The sequence below is a fragment of the Haliotis asinina genome, chromosome 13, assembly GCF_037392515.1.
Source record: "Haliotis asinina isolate JCU_RB_2024 chromosome 13, JCU_Hal_asi_v2, whole genome shotgun sequence".
In the NCBI taxonomy this organism is placed as follows: Eukaryota; Metazoa; Mollusca; class Gastropoda; order Lepetellida; family Haliotidae; genus Haliotis; species Haliotis asinina.
The window spans coordinates 1,875,004-1,896,650 of record NC_090292.1 but is presented as its reverse complement, the minus strand read 5'-3'; the positions used below and the strand labels follow the sequence as shown (position 1 = coordinate 1,896,650).

Here is a 21,647-nt window from a genome sequence, read left to right as displayed (position 1 = left end):
AAATTAATTTCATTATGATTATTGCATGGATGGTTGTTTATTGTTTGTTCTTGTTGCTTTGTGTTTTATTGATCTTTTTAAGGGCTCATAACAACGATGACAAGCCTGAAGCTGCCGACTGAAAAATGACTCATGGAAACCTTGGAAACTAAGTTTTTGCATCATTTAATATTATTAGTAAACTCTAGAAGTAATGTTCAGATAAGTTGAGTTACAGCTATATAAAGTCATAAATGTTACTTTAGTATCAATGCCTTTTGATGAAAGTAGTAATATTATAGTTACTACTATGAACTGTTTTATCGCTTCTTAGTGATCGATTAATGCAAAACAATACATGCCATTTGTGTTTTTAAATCAAATAAAATTGTTACCTTTCATGTTTTGGTATCGTATGTTAAAATCAGGTGAACGAAGTCGTCTCCGGACAGGTACGGTTCCTTCCGTCTTCCCCCATACACCATTCATGTCGACATCTCGACCCAAGAGAGCCCATCAACTCAGGGAAGAAGAAGCTGATCAAGCTATATTTGATGTATCTGAAGAGGTGGTAATTAGTACCAGAGAGGACATTGATACTATCAGCACAGTTAGCTTGGATAAACCAGTAGAATCATGCCATTGCCAAAGTAACGCTTAGTCTGCACAATGAGTAACTCTCAGTCTGCACAATGAGTAACTCTCAGTCTGCACAATGAGTAACTCTTAGTCTGCACAATGAGTAACTCTTAGTCTGCACAATGGGTAACTCTCAGTCTGCACAATGAGTAACTCTCAGTCTGCACAATGAGTAACTCTTAGTCTGCACAATGAGTAACTCTTAGTCTGCACAATGGGTAACTCTTAGTCTGCACAATGTGTAACTCTCAGTCTGCACAATGAGTAACTCTCAGTCTGCACAATGAGTAACTCTCAGTCTGCACAATGAGTAACTCTTAGTCTGCACAATGAGTAACTCTCAGTCTGCACAATGAGTAACTCTCAGTCTGCACAATGAGTAACTCTCAGTCTGCACAATGAGTAACTCTTAGTCTGCACAATGAGTAACTCTTAGTCTGCACAATGAGTAACTCTCAGTCTCCACAATGAGTAACTCTCAGTCTGCACAATGAGTAACTCTTAGTCTGCACAATGAGTAACTCTCAGTCTGCACAATGAGTAACTCTTAGTCTGCACAATGAGTAACTCTTAGTCTGCACAATGCTCTTTATTAGGATCTTCTTCTATAGAAGCATATATCAATAATCCAAAAGCTGCATTGTACTACTCTGGATTCCGTGATTATGATCACTTTATGTTTTTCTTCCACTTGCTTGGTCCAGCAGTTTTTGAACTGAACTACCAGTGTGAAATGATGCATCCAAGAGACCAGTTATTTGTAACATTAATGGAATTAAGACAGGCCAAAGATGACCTTGAATTAAGCTTTAGTTTGGCATATCATCTTCCACTGTTTCACAGATTGTTATAACATGGATTAATTTCTTATATTTCCAACTGAAAGACCTACAGATATGACCAACAAGAGCAATAGTTGATGACCACATGCCAACTGACTTCGGTAAGAAATTCAAAAACACCAGAGTTATTTTAGATGCAACAGAGATACCAATCAAAAAGCCATCGCATGTAGACGCTCAGAGTATGACATGGTCCAGCTACAAGCATCAAAACACATTAAAAACCATGATTGGCTGCACACCTAGAGGGGCAGTTTCATTTATTAGTGAATCATATGGGGGGTCAGCAAGTGACAGGCAGATAGTTGAGCAGTCTCCTTTGCTTAACCCATCACATGGTATGTTTGAGAAACAGGATAGCATTATGGCTGACAGGGGCATTATGGTTCAAGATTTATTTGCAGCCCAGGATGTCGAAGTGAACACTCCAACTTTACTGAAAGGCAATCACAATTAGAACCAGAGGATGTTGTGAAGGACAGAAGAATTGCTTCTAAAAGAATCCATGTAGAATGAATAATTGGCCTAAGTAAGACCTTCAAAATTTTGAAAAAGCATCTTCCACCCAGTAAAATGGTACTTGGATCACGGATTGTTTTTGTTTGCTTAGCTATTTCAGATTTTAGAAACTCCATTGTTAATGAATTGAGTGTATTCTTCACAACATCTTACAGAATTTCATGTATTGATAAAATCTTATGTTAAAGGTCACATGCAACGTAAAATACAACTTTGCAGATTCTGGTACCTTTCGGCATGCACTTACCGAAAAAAAAATCATAAAAAATGCCAATTCAACCTATAAAGTTAAAAAAACGCGATGCAAAAAAAGCCCGCGAAATCGGAGTTCAAACGTTTCACTAAATTTCCCCCAGCGCTGGGGAGAAACCTGGTTTCAACAGCTGTGCTGCGCTGCGCCCATAACGCATGCGCAGTGAATAGGTTCGCGGAGCTTGAAACAGTATGCATACCCAGCGTCTGAGGTCGTGAGCAGTAGTCTAACCTTGGTTGTATACACAAACAAGAAAATAATCTACTCGTTACGTGAAAAAAAACCTGTTCATTGTTGTAAGCAGTCTCTGTCACAGAGAAAGCTCAGTGTCTGGTTTATTCACACCTATATGTCTGCCTGCCTGTCTGCTAAAGACAACATACAGTACACAGCTTCAATCATTGACCACGTGCAATTTGAACTTAACACCTATCAGACTATACGACATAAAGAAAATAAGTTGATTTATGACTCGTGCACCCGAGTCCCGTGTCTGCCACATTATGCAATTAGGCCCGTGTGGTACACGTGACATGTTTTTATGTCTGTGGATTGCAAACAAACTACATTTACTTTTTTCGGATGACTGGATCTGAGGGAAACTGGTGCAAACTCTTGTCAGTTTCAAGTCCTACTTTGTACTTGACGAATCACAGATTCCAGCCACGCAGTAGTTTACCATCTATACTGCCCTGATTTTTTATTGGATCGAGCGCAAATTCAGAGAACATGTATTTTCAAAACCCAACATCTCTATTTACATTCTTCATGGATAACGACTTCTTTCAGTGTGTATGATTTTGTTTGACAACAGTATACAGGAAGGGATAACTACATCAAACCTGGTAAACATTTTCCGTATCTTCATTATGATTTAAGCAATGAAATTTGTTTAAATCCAAATAGTCGCTACTACTGTCAGGTTCAGGGACAAATGTGCATAGCAAAGCGTCAGTTTTGCTATTTTGTAATTTACACTTTCTGTAACATGTTTGTAGAAAATATCAGTATTGATAAAGATATCTGTCAATACTCACTGGTTCCAAAACTTGAACTGTTCTATAGCAAACATCTTAGACCATGCATTGCTTCTACATTGTAAATTATCATGGCCACTGATTGCTATTAGTCTGTTTGTGTGTGCTCTAGTGGTAATAACCTTACAGGTATGTTAAATGGCATGTTAAATGGTATGTGTCAGACTTTTGGATTAAGTGTATTCATTCCATTATCCCATTGTTCTAGACATGAATTGCTTGAAAATGTCTCTGATTATACAAACACAGAGGAATCTGCCTTTTCTGAAGATATTATTGTCCATTCTGCGAGTCATTAAACTTGTCATGTCAAACGAGGAATGTCAAGAATAGACATAGGAAGAAGCATATTAACAGGTTTTATCGAACACTTTGAATATCACTTACTTGAACTCTACAGCTGAAAGATGTATCTAGAATCTACATTTGAGTAAGCGTTGATGTCACTCTAGTACTGTTTGCTGTGTGACAACTGTCTTTGCAACTTTCAAGCTAACACAAGGGGTGTGGTGATAGCAAAGTGGTAAAGCATTTGCCCACCATGCTAATGACATGGGTTCAATTTCTCACATGTGTACAATGTGAAAAGCACATTCTGACGTTCCCTGCCTTCATATCGCTGTAATATTGCTCAAGGTGATGTAAAGTTCATTCACTCAAACTACCATTGACAGTGCAATAGGTATCTGGCGGATACGTGTAGAGGAAAATATAACTATTTTGAAAATGTTATCGTTATGTTGATGAATGCATAATTGTGGTTACAGTGAAAAAGATCAAATCTTGCTGCCTCTATAAGAGCAGTTAACAACAACTATAGAGGTATATAAGGGCATTTTTCATCCAAAACTGTATTCCAAAGGAGATATCGCTTGTGGGAGATCAAACGATAACTCCTAAGAGATATCATTTTGGCAGTAGATATAGTACAGTGCTATGACACCATGAGCTTGATGACATAAACATGCTATGACATCTCTGCACTGCTAGTCCAATGGTAGCATAATGAGTATGACTGTATTGTCTATGTACATGAAATACCTATCTGTAAACTACACCTTCTACCTGAAAAGAAACACATGTGCATGTTTTTACTATGACTGTATTATCGATGTGTAAAATTGGCAGAACCTGCAGAACATCTAATGTCAGTCTGTAATCCATACGTTCCAAGTGAAAGGAAACACATGTACTTTTTATATTTATGATTGCAAAATGTATGTGCACAAATGAATGAACTGTTACGGTCTTCTTGTACACATACGTTTCGGGTGAAAGGGAACACTGCACATCTTGAAATATGAATGGTTTAACAATGTACACACTTGGATGAACTTGAATACCTATCTTTAAACAACCTTTCAAATGAGACTAAAATTATGTACATATATGGACGTATATATATATATATATATATATATATATATATATATATATATATATATATATATATATATATATATATATATATATATATATATATATATATATATATATATATGCGCATAGCTGTTCCAATCATGTATGTATATATGTATGCATATATATACATACATACATATGATTGGCGCAGCTATGCGCACAGTTGCCTAAGAATATATATATATATATATATATATATATATATATATATATATGCGCATAGCTGTTCCAATCATGTATGTATGTATGTATGCATATACATACATACATACATACACATGATTGGAGCAGCTATGCGCACAGTTGCCTAACTAAGAATACCTGTCTGTAAATCCACCTGTTCACTTCATTTGAAGGGAACAAACGACATGTATGCTGTTGTCAATGACACTGTTTTCATATCAGTAATCATTACAATATTTCGGATAACAGATCTATTCAGTCAGCTCTAGCTTACTCATGGCAACAATGTTACAGGCTGATAGTTTAACACTCTGCTAACAATGATACGGTATGCATACTCCTTCTAAATAAAACTGCATGACGTATGAACATGGAAGTATTTCGAAATGAATATGGTATGTCAGACAAAATACTGCTTGGTTGACATGAAAACCTATCTGGGAAAAATATTTTAACTGAAGACTTTTCTTTCCATTTGTATCCCCACTTTACAACAAATGTAATACTGTAATGCGCATATATTTACTGATATATAATACACATACATACATGTGCATACGCATTATATATAGATAAAAGTACATACTGTTACACATACTTACTTTGACAGTGTGTTTGAAATGTTTGAAGATCTAACACTTAATGTGTGTAGATACATGTGTGCTTGTCAATATTTCTGACTATGGAATTATCACTAAGAATGCCTCCATGCATGTCTCTGACACAGGGATTTACAGGAAGACAATTCTTGCGTCCTGTGTGCATAACACTTGAACGTTGACGCTACAAAATTAATGACCGGTAATGCATCCCCACGGATGCAGTAATACTTTTGTAAATATTCCCGTGAAGTAACAATAAGCTGTTATTGAGATTGATGGGTTATGGTATCATTTTCAATTTCATTACCGTTACAATAACAATGTGTTGATCATGATAACACATAAGTGTCTTGGACTCACATTTTGTTGTCCAGGAACCATGAAAATTTTCAGTCCAAGGGACTCTCAAATACAGGACTCGAGCTAAATCCCTGGACTCAGATGAGTCAAGATCATCGTTGCTTTGTGATATTTGATTAATTGACGTTTGTGTATATGGGCATTTCACCTCCACCAAGCTGTCGTCATCAATAATAGCATCTGGTGTCTGAGTAAAGGGTTCCCAGGAGGAAACAAACAGGCCTGCTTTTGTGGTTTTTAATATTGTACACTGACTTAAATTTAGAAATGGCTTTTTTCTCATATTGCTTTCCATGAATAAGAGGCTTACATGCTAATATCTTTGTTGACACAATTGATTTACATCATTTCTCTTTATTTCTTCTGTTAGTCACTTTGGTCACTTCACCAAACCTTGATGCTGTGATGCGCCACTGCTCTTGCATTGCTGCTTCAATATCTCTTGCAGATTCTTCAGTAACCTGTGAAGTAGATTACATCACAATTTCCTTTTAACAACAATGAAAGAATCCACTGGATCATATCGATTAACGTGATTAATAATTTTCCATCCATTTTACAACTGACTGATTAATACACAACATGGTATAATGACTTCTTGTAGGTGTTTTCCTTTTAACCTTTGTTTTCAAATGTGTACTACAGAGTAGGGGTTCCATGATGCAGTTGCCTCATGATACGATATGTATGACAATACAGAATTCTCGACATTTTGTGCATAACTAGCAACCATCACATTGATGGTTACTTGTTTGATGTTGAAACCATAGTTCACTGAAAACCTGTAAACTCCATTCCAGTTTTTTGTCACTGAACTGAGAATTGCCTAGCCTCATCCAATCAGATGTATCAAATTAAACGCTGGCATGACTTATTATGTTGGTGGTCTGATATTCAAAACACAACTAACATATATATTGCCCTCTTAAGAAAACAATGTTATACAAGATATCGGTGCGACATCAAAATAGTAAGTGATATATAGTCTGAAATATCTTTACATATAGGTAAGTATCAATTTATTATTATGAAACAAGATTCTGAAGTACCTTCAGTGCTCTGTCAACCATGTACTCTGTAAGTGGCTTGAACATGTAGTCATGGTCAGCAGCAGTGGTCTGTATGTCAGCCTTTGGTAGGAGATATCGGAAAGCGATGTCATGAGTTGATGCAGCACAGTAATTTACAATCATGTTGCATACTCTATTATTGTAGCTACTCATCTGTCTGTATTTATGTGGCCTTGGATCATCAAACATGTGCTGAGACCATTTTCTCTTGGATGGTAGAGACTGAGCTGTCACAGGTGATCCTGAATAGAAGATGAAGATCATAAATTCTTATAATGATCACGTTCAAACTAACAAACCTGATCAGCATACAAAAATACAAACTTTAAGAAGCTTTATCAAGTCCAATATTCAACAAAAGCATTTCCTGAAATATTGAAGGATAGGGTTTATCAGCTCATAAATCAGGTAGTAGAGGCACCGGTGTGACCAGTTGGCTCTAGTGTTTAACACAGACCTACCATTATAAGTTTTGTTGGGGTTTGTTGAACAGCTGCAAGTTCTCTGTGGAGCTCTTCCCAATTTGCACACTGCCAGTGGAGATGAAGTGCTCTAACATTAAGAGCACTGCAGCTATGTGTTTGCATGTGGAATGCAGGCCCTTCCCTGATGGACACTCACAGTGAGAAGTGACTGGCTCCCCGGTCTTCTCCACCCTTATTTTGTAGTTATAGGTGACCTAGGAATACAGTAGGATAGAGTGAGTAAATATAATTTCACACTTATAATATTATAAGTGACACCAGAATAAGGCTTTGCCCACTCTGCACCGCAAGAGAAACAGGTCTTCAGCATAACTAACAAACCCCTTAATCACCGAGGAACCCAACGAACCATAGGATTGGGGTCATACATTGCGTTATCTTTGAAAAATTAAATCCAATGGGTTTTTTTCAACACACCATTTCTTTTATTATGTCAAGATTTAAGCATTTGTTTCCAATTTCAGGAGTACATATTATACCTTGTGTTTCATGGATGCACTGACAATGCCGCTGAAGAAGACAGTAGATGTTGTGTGGACACTGCATGCCAGCATCCTGTCTCCTTCAAGCATCAGTGTTCCTCTTTCTATGGCCTTGACATCTTGTGTAGCTTGCATGTCTCCTGCCAGGCGGTAGATGAAATAGCCTTCAATCATTTCCTTGGATAATGGAGGCAGCAATCCACGATGGGAAGGTATCAGCTTTACAAATCCTGACACTGGCCATATTGTGTCTACTGGACATGGAATGGAGACAGACGGCCCACAAAATCATGATTTCTGTCATATGGTTCAAGTCTGAAAAGACATGGAATTTGTGCAACTAATATTTGACAATATGCATTTGTGCATAATGATATGTAAAAAACGTTAATATTAATTAATTATATTAATACTGAGTTAACTACATAAAACGTCATTATATTTCATAAATGAAACATATGTAGGAAATTTTGGCTCACATAAAGTGTCATGTTTAACACTTGGACATAATACTTTCTGTCAGTTACTATAAAGATCACAAAAAATAAGGTTAATTTAATCTGTAGACCATGACGCAGAATGTCACATATAAGTAATACATGTGTTATAGGTATGTATTATACACTTGGTGGCTAAGTGATTGGAACCTTTTTTCAACCAAACCGATTGCTCCTAAAACTGATATGAAGACAAACCGTATGACACAACTTTTTCATGATTTCGCACATTGGTTTGTTAATTTGATTTACTTCAGTGCAAAGCTGCAGCAATTATGGTGGTATGATCTGCCAAACGAACGAACGCATAAGGTGGCCGAGAACCGGACAGTACTCGCAGTTAGACGAAAGTTTCCAGACGCGAAAATCGATAATAAATTCATCAAATATTTTTTGTAGTGAATATAGCTTATTTCTGTTGTGGAAGACATCATCTACCGGTATTAACACGGTCTTATGTTTCGATCCCGTCTTCAGGCGAAATTGCAGAAATGACGTCATGCGATAAAATTATGAAACAAAACCCCGTAAAATCGGGAGAAATCGGGAGCAATCGATAGATATAGTCTAGTGTTTTGGTTATAGGTACCTAACATATTACAGGTGGTCATGACTTCACTGATTACAACAACTGAAATATGTCAATTTAGTCACCGACAGTATTTAGTAGATAACACCGTAACAGAAACAGTGCGGATTTTACAGGTTGGAAAGAGGTGCGGTGACAAGCAGAAACTTCAGTGATTGTCGAAGATTATGAATGAAAGTCTGCTTGATAAATATAAAAAATGGGTTACATACCTCTCGATCAGTGGAAGTTTTCTTCCTGATGTCGAAGCGTTTCTTTGGCGAAGCTCGTATTTCAGTTTTGGAACAGACCACAGGCGGTACTGACTTGCTATGTTTACGTAAACTTGGGCACGGCTCTAGTTGAAGTTCGCGGGGATTAATTCACAGCGCATTCGAATGGCGGAACCATCACAGAGTATAACCTCTAGTACACGCACGCCCCTGGCGGATTAGTTCGGCGGTACGTCCTTTTACTATGACTATTTATTTTGAAAATAACATGCTAACGGTCACTGATATATGTTTTTCATGATATTAACAATGAAAAATCTGAAACGTTGCCGATTAACCTAGAATCGGTTTGGGATGATATGGTCACATGAACGCCTAAGTGCGCTTTCCGCCATATTGGATAGTGTTTACAAAATCTCGTTTCGCGAAGGCCGGTATTGAGATACCTATTACATCACGAATATTCCATAGTCAGCTGTGACAAATGCAACACTGATTTCCCCATACATGTCAATATGATATTACATGTCGTCTTTGCCACCAATACCAACAGTCTAGCTAACATGAAACGAAACATATTGGGTGTGAAAACAAAAGTTACCCTAGTTTTAAATGTAAACAAACAAAAAATTCCGATTTTACAGTGTGTAGCAAATTCCGACATCCAAGCGGCTATTCATTGTTTTGAATGAATCAGTACGTTTATGTATGGAAAGAGTATCAAAGCAGGAAAGAGGAAATTAATGTAATGAAAAGATTTGACACTTCATAAGTAATTGTCAAAATTTCCGTGCAGTGTGACGCCATTTCCGAACCAAAATCACGCAGAACAACTACGTTAATTATCAGCATTTCTGGCTTCTTCTCATACTTACAATGAAAACGATGAAAACATATAGCACACAGATAGCCAGAATCACTCTGATTACTTACATATCATATTTATGTTCAAACGATCCCTGAATCGAGGGAAGAAACCTCGCAAATTCCTGTGTACCCTTGTCAGCGAAGCAGCCATTTTGTAAGAAATCGGTCATCGGTTGTGATGTCATACGTCAACATTGTTATACATATTAGGTCATTTCCTTGAGGTGAAGGTCGGGTGAACAAGAGTAAACAAAAATGTTTCCGATTACACTTTCAATACTAGGATGTATATTTTGCGTATGGTTCAGATATTTTTTCATGAAGCCAATTTCAGACTCAACATTTAGCCTTGTTCAATATCACCTCATACGTGGATATTGGGTATACGTTTTTATTCTTTGAAAGTTTTTGGTTGATTGAAAAAGTTACGAAAGAGATTGACACATTTACAGTAGCGAACCATATGTAAACCTTTTCACAAATGTTAGTACATCAAACGTAGTCATAACGGCGACATGTACTTTGTTCCTCTGATGTGCAATATTCAATCCATTGGGGCTATATCAACAGGTTAATGGACGGCGATTAATTTGGACTAACTGATAATATCAATGGAAATGATTTATACATTTTATCTTGCAATTTAGTGAAAGAATCCAATTATTAAGATACGATAGCCTGTACTTTCATGTAAAAAACGTGACATTTGCATTGATATTGAAACTGTGTTTCTATTTTGAAATACCTTGGGAATAACAAGATACGCAGGTGCCTGTTTGGTCTCGCTGTATGCGTTGCTATGCAACAATTGTACCTCTTAAACGATGTACGACATGGATTTGGGACTCCATGGTACGACATGGATAAGACGTCTTTGTGAAACGGTCGTAAAGGAGGTCGGAAGAGGGCCGTAAACAAGGTCGGATGGGCTACGATCTCCTGAAATTAGGAGGCTTTTGTGAAACGCAGCCCAGGTCTACGTACAGTTCAAGCATGATAATGCTCGACCAGATACCGCGATGCTGACACATAATTTCCTTCAAAACGCTGGAATCAACGTCATGGACTGGCCCTAGAGGTCCGACGGACCTTAAACCAATAGAGCAGGTTTGGGATGCACTTGGGAGAAGGCTTCTTGGTCTTAGTATCCAACTTTAGAATTTGCAGGAGCCTGGTGCTGCCTTGCCAGAGCAATGGCGCAGAATCCCAAACCACGTGTTCACAAGCAGCAGACAGTCAATGAGGAGACGGTGTTTGGCAGTGGTGACTGCGTGAGGTGGCCATACACAATATTGAACTGAGAAATTTCGAATTTATATTCTTGTGAATTGGCATTTTGTATACCCCTGTTTTGGAACGGGATATAACCTAATAGAACTGCTTGTGACATAGTGTCAGTGTATCGAGTACACCACACTGGTCTCAGCAATGAAAAAATAACAAGTTAGTCATCTTAGCATATCTTGTTCATTTATAGTGCTCTGAAGAAAGAGTGTGAAGTTCTTTTTTATCTCAGTATATCACTCAAAACTCTGAACATTGTTAACCAGGAATAACCACCACTCAATCATTAATAATATAAATTACAGGAAGTACAATCTCGATGTGCCCACTAGCAACTGACGTGTTCCTTTCATCTTAGCATTAGAGAAAGCCGTGTTCAAGAGAACTCATACATCTGACATTGCTGCAATATATGTAACCATATGTCACTCAGTAGAAACATGAAACCAAATGTATGCATTGCTATTAAACTATTGAACGAGAATCATATATTTGTGTGTGTTTTATGTGATTGTGATATCAGAGCAAAACACAGCTTGCTTAATGGTTTTATCAATGTTACCAAGCATATGAACACATCTAAATACGTCACATTATCTGGGTACATTTTATGCATGGTAAATATGATCTTGTCCCCATGTATTCGTGACAAAACAGCAGCCGTATGTGCCCTCAGTCACTCGGTCACTCAGTCGCTCACTCACTCACTCACTCACTCACAAATGGAGTCTGTCTGACCTACCTCTTTTCTTAGACGTAGATGTGACGAAACAGTTTCTAAGTGGCGAACGAACCAGTGTTAACATTTTGCGAAAGGTTGAAATTTGAAGTAACAGTGGATGGAACAGCTTGTCGAATCTGAGCCCTGGAGAATCGAGGGATAGTTCTTTGTCTGATCGGCCTAAGAAACAGTTTTGTAAATCAACAAAACTTGACTGTTATGATCAGTATTGGGCTAGATTGTGGCCAAGCTTATCAAAGGTGTACGAACACAGATAACTAGCAGTGACAGAGAGCAGAATTCTACTGGTTCAATTTTTGAATGCATCTTTGAACTGCAACGAGACACTGTGGGGTATTAGTGGCATCAGTTTATATTGTTTTCCTTCCTAAACGGAAACAGATTTACCATTTACCAGGCAGACAAATGGCTACGTTAGTTTTGCTGCAATTCTGAACATATTAGGATGTCTGTTTACAGATCTTTCTGATTTATATATTATCTGTTTATGTGTTTTCCTATATATATGTCTTCAGCTGTGCATTGCAACCGACCTTGAATAGTTTTAGAATAGAAGGTACTATAACATTCACCTATAAATATGGAGGAAAAATCGCATAATTGTTTTGTTTTGTCTTTTTAATGAATGTTTCATAAGCATTTCCATCACGTATGTTGAGGAAAAATCACAGTTGTATTTTTGGGTCTTAATAAATGTTTTTTTAAGCATCTCCATCACGTCTGTGGTGTTGTAATGTGCCATGTTCGTGGTCCAACTTAAGTGGTGCTTAATATAAGCACAGTGAAGCACAGTGAAATTAGACGCATTTCCAATCCAAGTTCAAAACGTGTAATTTTATTGATTGTCCAAGCAATTGATTTACAACACGTTTCCATGGTAAAACATACATTTGTGAATATATGTATGTCAGCATCCCCACGATATTGTTTGTAAGTAAGTCGAATATCTGGCTTCTCCAGCTAGCACAAGTGGTCAGCTTGTTGTTTCCTGGTTGTGTAACGCCACACTCAGCAATGTTCACAGCCATATGACAGCTGTCTGTAATCCAGTCTGAACCAGACAATCTAGTGATCAACAGCATCAGCACGGGGCAGCTCAACTACGATGACATATACCAACCAAGCCGGCAAGTCTGACCACCCGATCCCATTAGTCGCAACTTATGACAAGTGCGCACTGCTGAAGAACAATTTTAACCTTTTTTCAACAATATGTATTGACCAAAGAGCAGGATACAATTATTCACAATCCAGTGCTGCCACTGGCACGAGGCAACCCTTGGGGAGTGCAAGCTGCCTCGGCTAATACATTCCGTTGCATCCCAAAATAATTGATGTTCATTGTATCGATTTCGATCATTACGAACCATCTTCATCTAGATCACCTACACAGTTGTCATTTACACTGTCGTCATCTAGACAGTCATCATCTTGACCGTCGTCAGCTAGACCAACTCTATCTAGACCATTGTCATCAAGACCTTCATCACCTAGACCATTGTCACCTAAACCGCCATCACCTAGATCCTCATCAGTTAGACCATCATCATCTAGATTGTCATCACCTAGACTGTCATCAACTAGACCATCTTCATCTAAACTGTGATCACCTAGACCGTCATTATCTTGTCTGTCGTTATCTAGACCGTAGTTGTTAGCTAGAACATCGCCATATAGACCGTAGTCACTAGCTGAATGGTGTGTTAACCATGGTCAGTTGTGCGTGAAAGATGTCAAATGCACCCACCTGAGACTGAAACTGTAGACGAGGTAAAGGTTTGGGAAGTTAGTCACCCAACCTGTATATACAAGAATACAACTCCAAAACTCGCATCGACAGGGATATATTGAAGTTACGGTAGTCCTTGACAAGTCATGGGCTCTAAAACGCTGACATGACTCAATCCATCGATCATGTTTAAGAGGCTAAAATAAAAACAAAATGATTATTTTAGCTAATACATTCATTTCAGCCTTTAAATATAACGTTTCTGAATTTTCAAATCTTGGATTTCAATTCTATGAAATTAAACTCTTCAAAATTATAAGGTACAACTCCTATAGATTGGTAGACAATGCATTTCATTTCAATAACAGCTTTCTATCAAATTACACGTCACAATGTTTTGAGTGATAGTTATTATGGGTCACATTTCGTATCACGCCTTTAGAGTTGCCCCCCCTTAGGTACTCTTCCGTCGGATGTGTGTTTTTACTGTAGGTAAACATGAGACAGATCGCAAACGTTCCATACTTCGCTGGAATGCTCACGAATCAGTGACTGTATGAATATATACTGTGGTTGTTGTGTTGACGACACACACGGACTTACACATGGATTTACGTGTCATCTTTCCACCTATCTACATCTGTCTGCTTCTTCGTCAAAGTTCAGCCTACATTCAACACCGTTTGCTGCACAACATTTAGTAAAACTGTTTCACTGAAAACCGAGACTTTGGTGAGTTGATATATTTGTGACCCATTTCTTTAGAGTTGACTCACCTGCATTCTACCAGAAACCTCTATTGTGAATCATTGTATCCTGCTCTTTGGTCAATACATATTATTGAATATTTTAGACTTGTTTGTGGTATATTTTGCTGTATCATATAATGATAATTTCTACAGCATATGCTATTCAAATGTCATGTAAAGGATACCATATATGATTAAAAGAACTCACATTTGTGTTACAGAGGTTTGCAGATAACCACGTGACCATGTGGATTGCACAGTGAATGAGACTTTGCATGAAGATTTTGAGTTGGGTCATCATGTGATCAGCAATGTATTTCCACACGTTTTTTTATTAATGCTGGATTAGAACCCCAGCCGTTAAGATTACAAGCCTGGTGTGTCAACCACTAGACCACCGGACAATACATTCATATATACCTGGTTTATTATTCCGAAAATTACTGATTATAAAATAATTTGTATTTAGCATTAACACACAATAATCCGTAGTATGGAGAGTCTTTCTCTGATCATCCTGCGTGAGAAATACCTGCCTGACCGACCGGCCGGGACAGGTTGTTTTCAACGCGGACTTTCAGATCCTCAAATTCACCTGCCCGACGGTCGGGTTACAACCGAACATATTCATCGTACTTCATGATGATATATTATATTAATTCACCCGTAAAAAGAAATGATGAATGTCAATTGGATGATAAATTACTTCGCTTGTCAAACCTAAATTATTTGCGGGCATGTAAGTTTTGATTAGAGTTGGCAAGTTTTACATCTAACCAGCACTATGGACTGACTGAAACTTTTGGCAGTTTCATACCCTGTCTGATCCTTAATCCCTGGATGATATGAAATTTTGTTGAACAGATCACGCAGTGTCATGGTTCTCTTTTACTTCACTTTACTTTACTGGTGGGTAAATCAGTAAAAGGAATCAGTTATTTCATGCATTTGAACGATATCGGATCATCAACAAAACTTGAGACGTCTTCATCAAATTGCATATTTCAGGAATCCGAGCAGAAATTCTGATTCATTTCCTACAGCAATAAAGACCCATGTAACTTGTAGCTGATAAAGCGTTACAGCCACGAGAACAGTCTCCGACTGTCACCTCCTGTCCAGGACAGTACCATACCATGGAGAACACACATCGATATATCCTATTTGTCTCGCCACATCTATACTGGAGGTATACTCTCTTTATATATGGAAAGACAAGAGAAACGTCGCATTTCAAAGCCAAATGCAACATTTTTCTTCTCACGAGGTGGTGTTTTTATTATGATTATACCTTTTAGTTAACATGTTGTCCCAAACTCGCCTGAGATCATTTTGGATTTGAAACAATCACGACTTACAGGAGATCAAAGGAACTGTGTTTTGATTTCACGACAGTCGATCCAAGAGTGAAAGCATGGTGAAGGCATGGGGAACTGTTTTCCTACGAGTGTGTTGAGAGAGAGTCTACTGGGGTGGTCCAAGCATCATGGAGATAACACAAAGGGAACGTCGAGTTAACTTCATCAAACAGGGGAGCATAGAATGTTTTGATGTTGCGTTCGTGCATGCATACATACGTAACAGAACTTGTCCCGCCGGAAACCAGCACTTCTGAAAAGTGATTTCATTGAACTGTTTGTACAGCTATATACTGTCAACGTCGGTTCGGTAACTTTACAGACACTTTACAGTCACTTCCACAATCCGATTCACTCTCGCTATTACTCTCTACACCCGGTTCAATTTTCATTTTTTCTACTTCATTTTCAACTGCAATATTTCTGTCCCAGTAAACGCTTTCCATATTTTAAGCATGGGCACAGCAATGAGCCCACTCGTTTACACCAATGCCAAGAAACCTCTCCTCTGTGAGACCCTTAGCTGCAGCTCGCGGCCTAAAAGTCATTAAATCATCAGCAGCTTCTTTATTGAAGAAAGTTAGGACATTATTTACACTTCCTCGACGCTCAGATGTCGAACGGCGACCTTGTTTCGTCTGTTTGGGCATGTTACAATCAACTGAAAAAACCATCCCTGCACTATAATAAACCCCTACAGCCGTGACACGGCCACGGTGACTTAGTATTCGCTTGATCAGGTCAAGCTGAACAAGGTATAAGACAACTTAACGTGGCGTCCAAACCCTCCAAAAGTCTGCAGTCAGTCCGGATTTAGGTCCAGTAGAACCCCTTTTGAGCAAAATTCTAAGAAGAATGAATATCCTCCAAGTAAGGCTTACAACTTCTGCTGGACTCGATCAGGCATTGTGAAGAGCATGGACACAAATGTGTTTGGACTTCATTCCATGTACAGACGATGCAACATCATAAATGTCCACGGTACTTCTTTTATATCAAGGGGAGGCAAGCAACGTATTTTGTTCACATTTTTCTATTCCATTCCATACTACCATGAATTAAATATGGACAACAAATACTGCAGAGATCAATAATTCAGGCCTGTTCGGCAGGTCATGGATACGTCTGAGTAAAAGCTGACACTATGATTGATCATTTTATGAGCGTTTCAAAGGATAATTCAGGCAGTTGTTTCCTTTTTCAAAAGCTAGCTGTGTCTGTTGTATGAGTGAGCGAATTCAGTTCTGCGCCGCACTCAACAATATTACAGCTACATGGCGGTGGTCTGTAAATAATGGTGTCTGGACCATACAATCATGTCATCAACAGCATGAACCTCGATCTGCGCAGTTGGGAACCGATGACGTGTCATAGCTCAGTGAATAATGAATTGAATACATGTGATGAAATCAGCACTTTGATTGGTCAGTCTGCTTTCTTGTTTTACTGTTCAGTTTCCACTGAAACCTTTCAACTGCTGTTAGCTACATAAACGAAACAGAACTAGCCAAAGTATCCAAAGTACCTTTTTCATTACCGCTTTTCGTTCACATCGAATATGAGCCCTTCTTGAAGAACTGCTGACTGAGGTTCCTAAGTTCTAGATGTCGGCTGAGGCTGCTCTTGAAGGACTGCTGACTGAGGTTCCTAAGTACTAGATGTCGGCTGAGGCTGCTCTTGAAGGACTGCTGACTGATGTTCCTAAGTACTAGATGTCGGCTGAGGCTGCTCTTGAAGGACTGCTGACTGATGTTCCTAAGTACTAGATGTCGTCTGTGGCCACTTTCCACTTTGTTTATACCGCAAAGTAAACGTTGCATATTTCGGTATGTGTTAGTCACACTGATCTGGAATCGATTATTAATACTTCTTGTCTGTATGTGTCGTTGTTAAGAGCAACAGTGTCCAATACAAAGACGATACTGACACCAGTGTTGTGGCTCGTGTTATTCGCGGCACAATCACATAATATGATAAGTTTACGAAACTGGAAATTTCAACCATAAATTGTATATTTATATACGTCTATCTCATGAGATGGACGCCCAGCCAATCTGCCCCACATCACAGATTGAAGGACGCTCCAAGACAAGAATGACAGATACAGACCGTCACGTGATCACGTGGGAAGCTGCACGTGCTTAATGATGATTGACAGGTACCGATATCGGGGTAGGGGCAGATTTGGGCTGGTCAGAAGCCAGCACACATGATTCAACTTAGCTCAGAGCACGTTCCACACATGGTCGTAGAAGAAGAAGAGAGCTGCATAACGTGAGATAGAACAAGTACATAAATAATATAATTTACGGTTAACATTTCCAATTTCTGAGTGATGTACATATTCTGTTAAGTAGCAAAACTGACCGAAACTTTCACCACTGTTCCCGTTTTACCATGGCATGATTCAACATAAGATGTCACATCCACACCACAATAGACAATTTTGTATTTTCGTCATGTTGAAAGGGTGATTTCAAAACCCTCTAGATGCTGAACACCAAATATCGCGATTAATCTACAACTAAAAATAATGTTACATAACGTCTCGGAAACAGAAACACAGAGTGGTTTTATTGTTCCTTCAGATCTGAATTTGAGTCCAGAGAGTTGTAAAACACACATCAAACCGATCAGGACTACAACGCTTGTTACAGAAAACCAGGGAAACCGTCTTAGTGAGTGAGTGAGTGAGTTTAGTTTTACGTCGCACTTAGCAATATTCCAGCTATATGGCGACGGTCTGTAAATAATCGAGTCTGGACCAGACAATCCAGTGATCAACAACACGAGCATCGATCTGCGAAATGGGGAACCGATGACATGTGTCAACCAAGTCAGCTAGTCTGACCACCCGATCCCGTTAGTCGCCTCTTACGACAAGCATAGTCACCTTTTATGGCAAGCATGGGTTGCTGAAGGCCTATTCTACCCCGGGACCTTCACGGGTCGGAAACCGTCTTAAAGCTGAAATATATAATCTCAACTGATAGCACGATAGCAACGCAGTGGAAGGCTGTATGGTATTTTATTATTTTATGCATTAATGTAACGATAGAATATTTGTTATAGAAAAAGACGTTCCTCTATTAGATAACAGTAAGGAAGGTACAGCATCGGAAATGATTCATTCGCCATTCGGGGATGATAGCCAAGTGATTAAAGGCCCTGGTATTAGTCCCTGCATGGGTACAATATGTGAAACATTTGTGGTATCCCCTGTCCTGATATTGCTGGAACATTTCTAAAAGCGGCGTAAAACCATGCTCACTTATTCATTCTCCGGTTTATATACAAACTGATGATACAGCTGATTAGGGCGTCAAGAATCACATGACTCTCTGTGAGGTATGGTTTATGCAGAATTCATATCACATCTGTAAACCAAGGAATGATACGACATTTTTATTAAAATTTGCACAATACATAATGTTTGGCATAGACAGCACAATAAATTGTCTTAATAAATTCTGTAATCCAAAAATTACACACTTGAGTTATACAAGTTATAACTGAGCAAAGGGAATAATCACATGACACATTGGTTGTACCATCAACGGAAATAATACATTGTCCAGTCACCTAGTTTGCTAAAAAAATGTTAAACTTAGCAATATGTACACATATATTGGCAGGCAATGAAGTTCACAATTATAAAGACATACAACCAGATAAATATTTGGCAACCGTTCGTAGATACTAAAACAGTGTACATAATATATAGACATATATATGGGCAAATGAGAATGCATCCTACCCATTTGTGGAATAGAGCCTAATATGTGATCCTGATGATCTGGACCATGTGTTCACATGTGACCTGCCAAGTGCAAACATCATTCATCATTGTGACAACACATTGACCATCACTGACGATCTCACTTCACTCACTGAAAAGAAACCCATTGGATGCATAAACACAGGGAAAGCTGAGCACAATGGATGCAGATACAAATCATTCAGCAATGTGAAAACGCTTTCATCAATATCTCTACTCTCCACTCAAAACAAACAATAAACCCATTGCACATATATACATTTAGACTATTTGATTTTACACAAGAGCTATATTACAATACCACATGAACTTTGGACTTAAACATAAGTTATCAACTTTGTCTAGTTTACAACATTACCATACGTAACAAATTACCAAATAACATTCATACTGTAATTAATTTAATGAAGTTATAAAAAATCCAATGCACTTGAACTTAACATCATGTTAAGATATTAAACTGACCTGTTTGATGTAAACTGATGCCCGGGGACCTTGTTCCTTCTTGCTGTGCTGTGCTATACTGAAGTATTGTTAGGTGAGTACCCAGATTAGTGCATAGGAATTATGGGAATTTTTAAATTAGCCATTTAGGAGCCATAAATTAGGGTCAGGTGATAAACAATATTCCAGAGTGAGACACTACTCTTGATACAGCAGTTTTCTTACCCACAAATACAATAAAAACGTTTCAGATGAATAAAATGCATCTGACATACGTGCCATATCTTACTAAATGTCAATATAATTGGCATAGGCATAAAACCACAAACTTTAGAACACCACCACCAACCTTCAATATGTTTAGTGACCTTTGTATGACTTATATGATATTTATATTACTATTTTCTTTGTAAAGAATAAAACACCAATTTATTTAAAGTAGTTATAAAATAGTTAAAAACAAACAAACCAAACTGATTGATGAAAAATATGAAAATATCACTGCTACATTTACAGTACAAACACACGAACAAGTTAGTCCTGTGCATTTATCATACCAGTCTGAATATATGTAAATTTAAACTCCGACCTCCTGAACACAAGAAGGATGGCACGGATAAGCGATGTAAATCTAAATAGAACATGAAAGCGGGCCTGTTCAAATGTCAAGTGGAGAAACGTGCGATTTGCCAACACAAGTATATCAGCACGTATCGCTTGTCACATTTTATCTGCTATGCAGCCTTTAAAAACAGCGTGAGTGCGCAATAACATGTTGTTGTTGAAACACTGTACATATTTATCTCGTATGACCTCGACACCATGTAGTCTCAGTGGCCCAGCTTAGATTACAGAACAAGCTCTAGACTGACTGAAAGTGTAATGTTGTGTTTTTAATATGCAATGACGTGAGTAAGTGAGTGAGTGAGTGAGTGAGTGAGTGAGTGAGTGAGTGAGTGAGTGAGAGTGATAAATGTGACTGCGTAATGCAGTATTGAAAGCGTGAGCCAGTGATGCTGTGTTTTGAGTACTGGAGTTTTAGAGAAAGATTAAGTGAATAACGCAGCGTTCAGTGAAAATTCTGGCTAGGTTGCGTGTGTTGTGCTATGTTTTCAGTTAGTGAGAGATAAAGCTAATCGGTACAGCGCCGAGGAATTACATCAGTGAGTGATGTGTTTGAAGACAAGTGAACAATGCAGCGGTGAAAACATGAGTGAGTGACACTGTTTGGAACTTAATAATGCTATATTTAATAAGTAAGTGAACAATACAGCGTCGGGTGAGTGAGTAACACTCTGTTGGAACTTAGTAGTGAGTGAGCTAAGCAGCATTTAGGTTGTGAGTGAATGAGTGAGTGAGTGAGTGAGTGAGTTAATATTTAACGTCACATCGGCAATATTTCAGCCATATTGTGACGAGAACATTTTAATCTGAAATGGAATATATTTACATCATAAAACCTGTCGACAAAGGACAGTAAAACAACTAGAATATCACAAATGAAATTAAACCTAGCGTGGAAAGT

At 38.2% G+C, this 21,647-nt stretch overlaps 2 pseudogenes; one reads left to right on the top strand and one right to left on the bottom strand.

Moving 5' to 3' along the window:
- The first annotated feature begins 1,354 nt into the window (after window positions 1–1,354).
- Window positions 1,355–3,483, top strand: LOC137260321 (uncharacterized; annotated as a pseudogene).
- An 847-nt stretch (window positions 3,484–4,330) lies between these two features.
- Window positions 4,331–17,720, bottom strand: LOC137260320 (uncharacterized; annotated as a pseudogene).
- Between the last annotated feature and the right edge of the window lie 3,927 nt (window positions 17,721–21,647).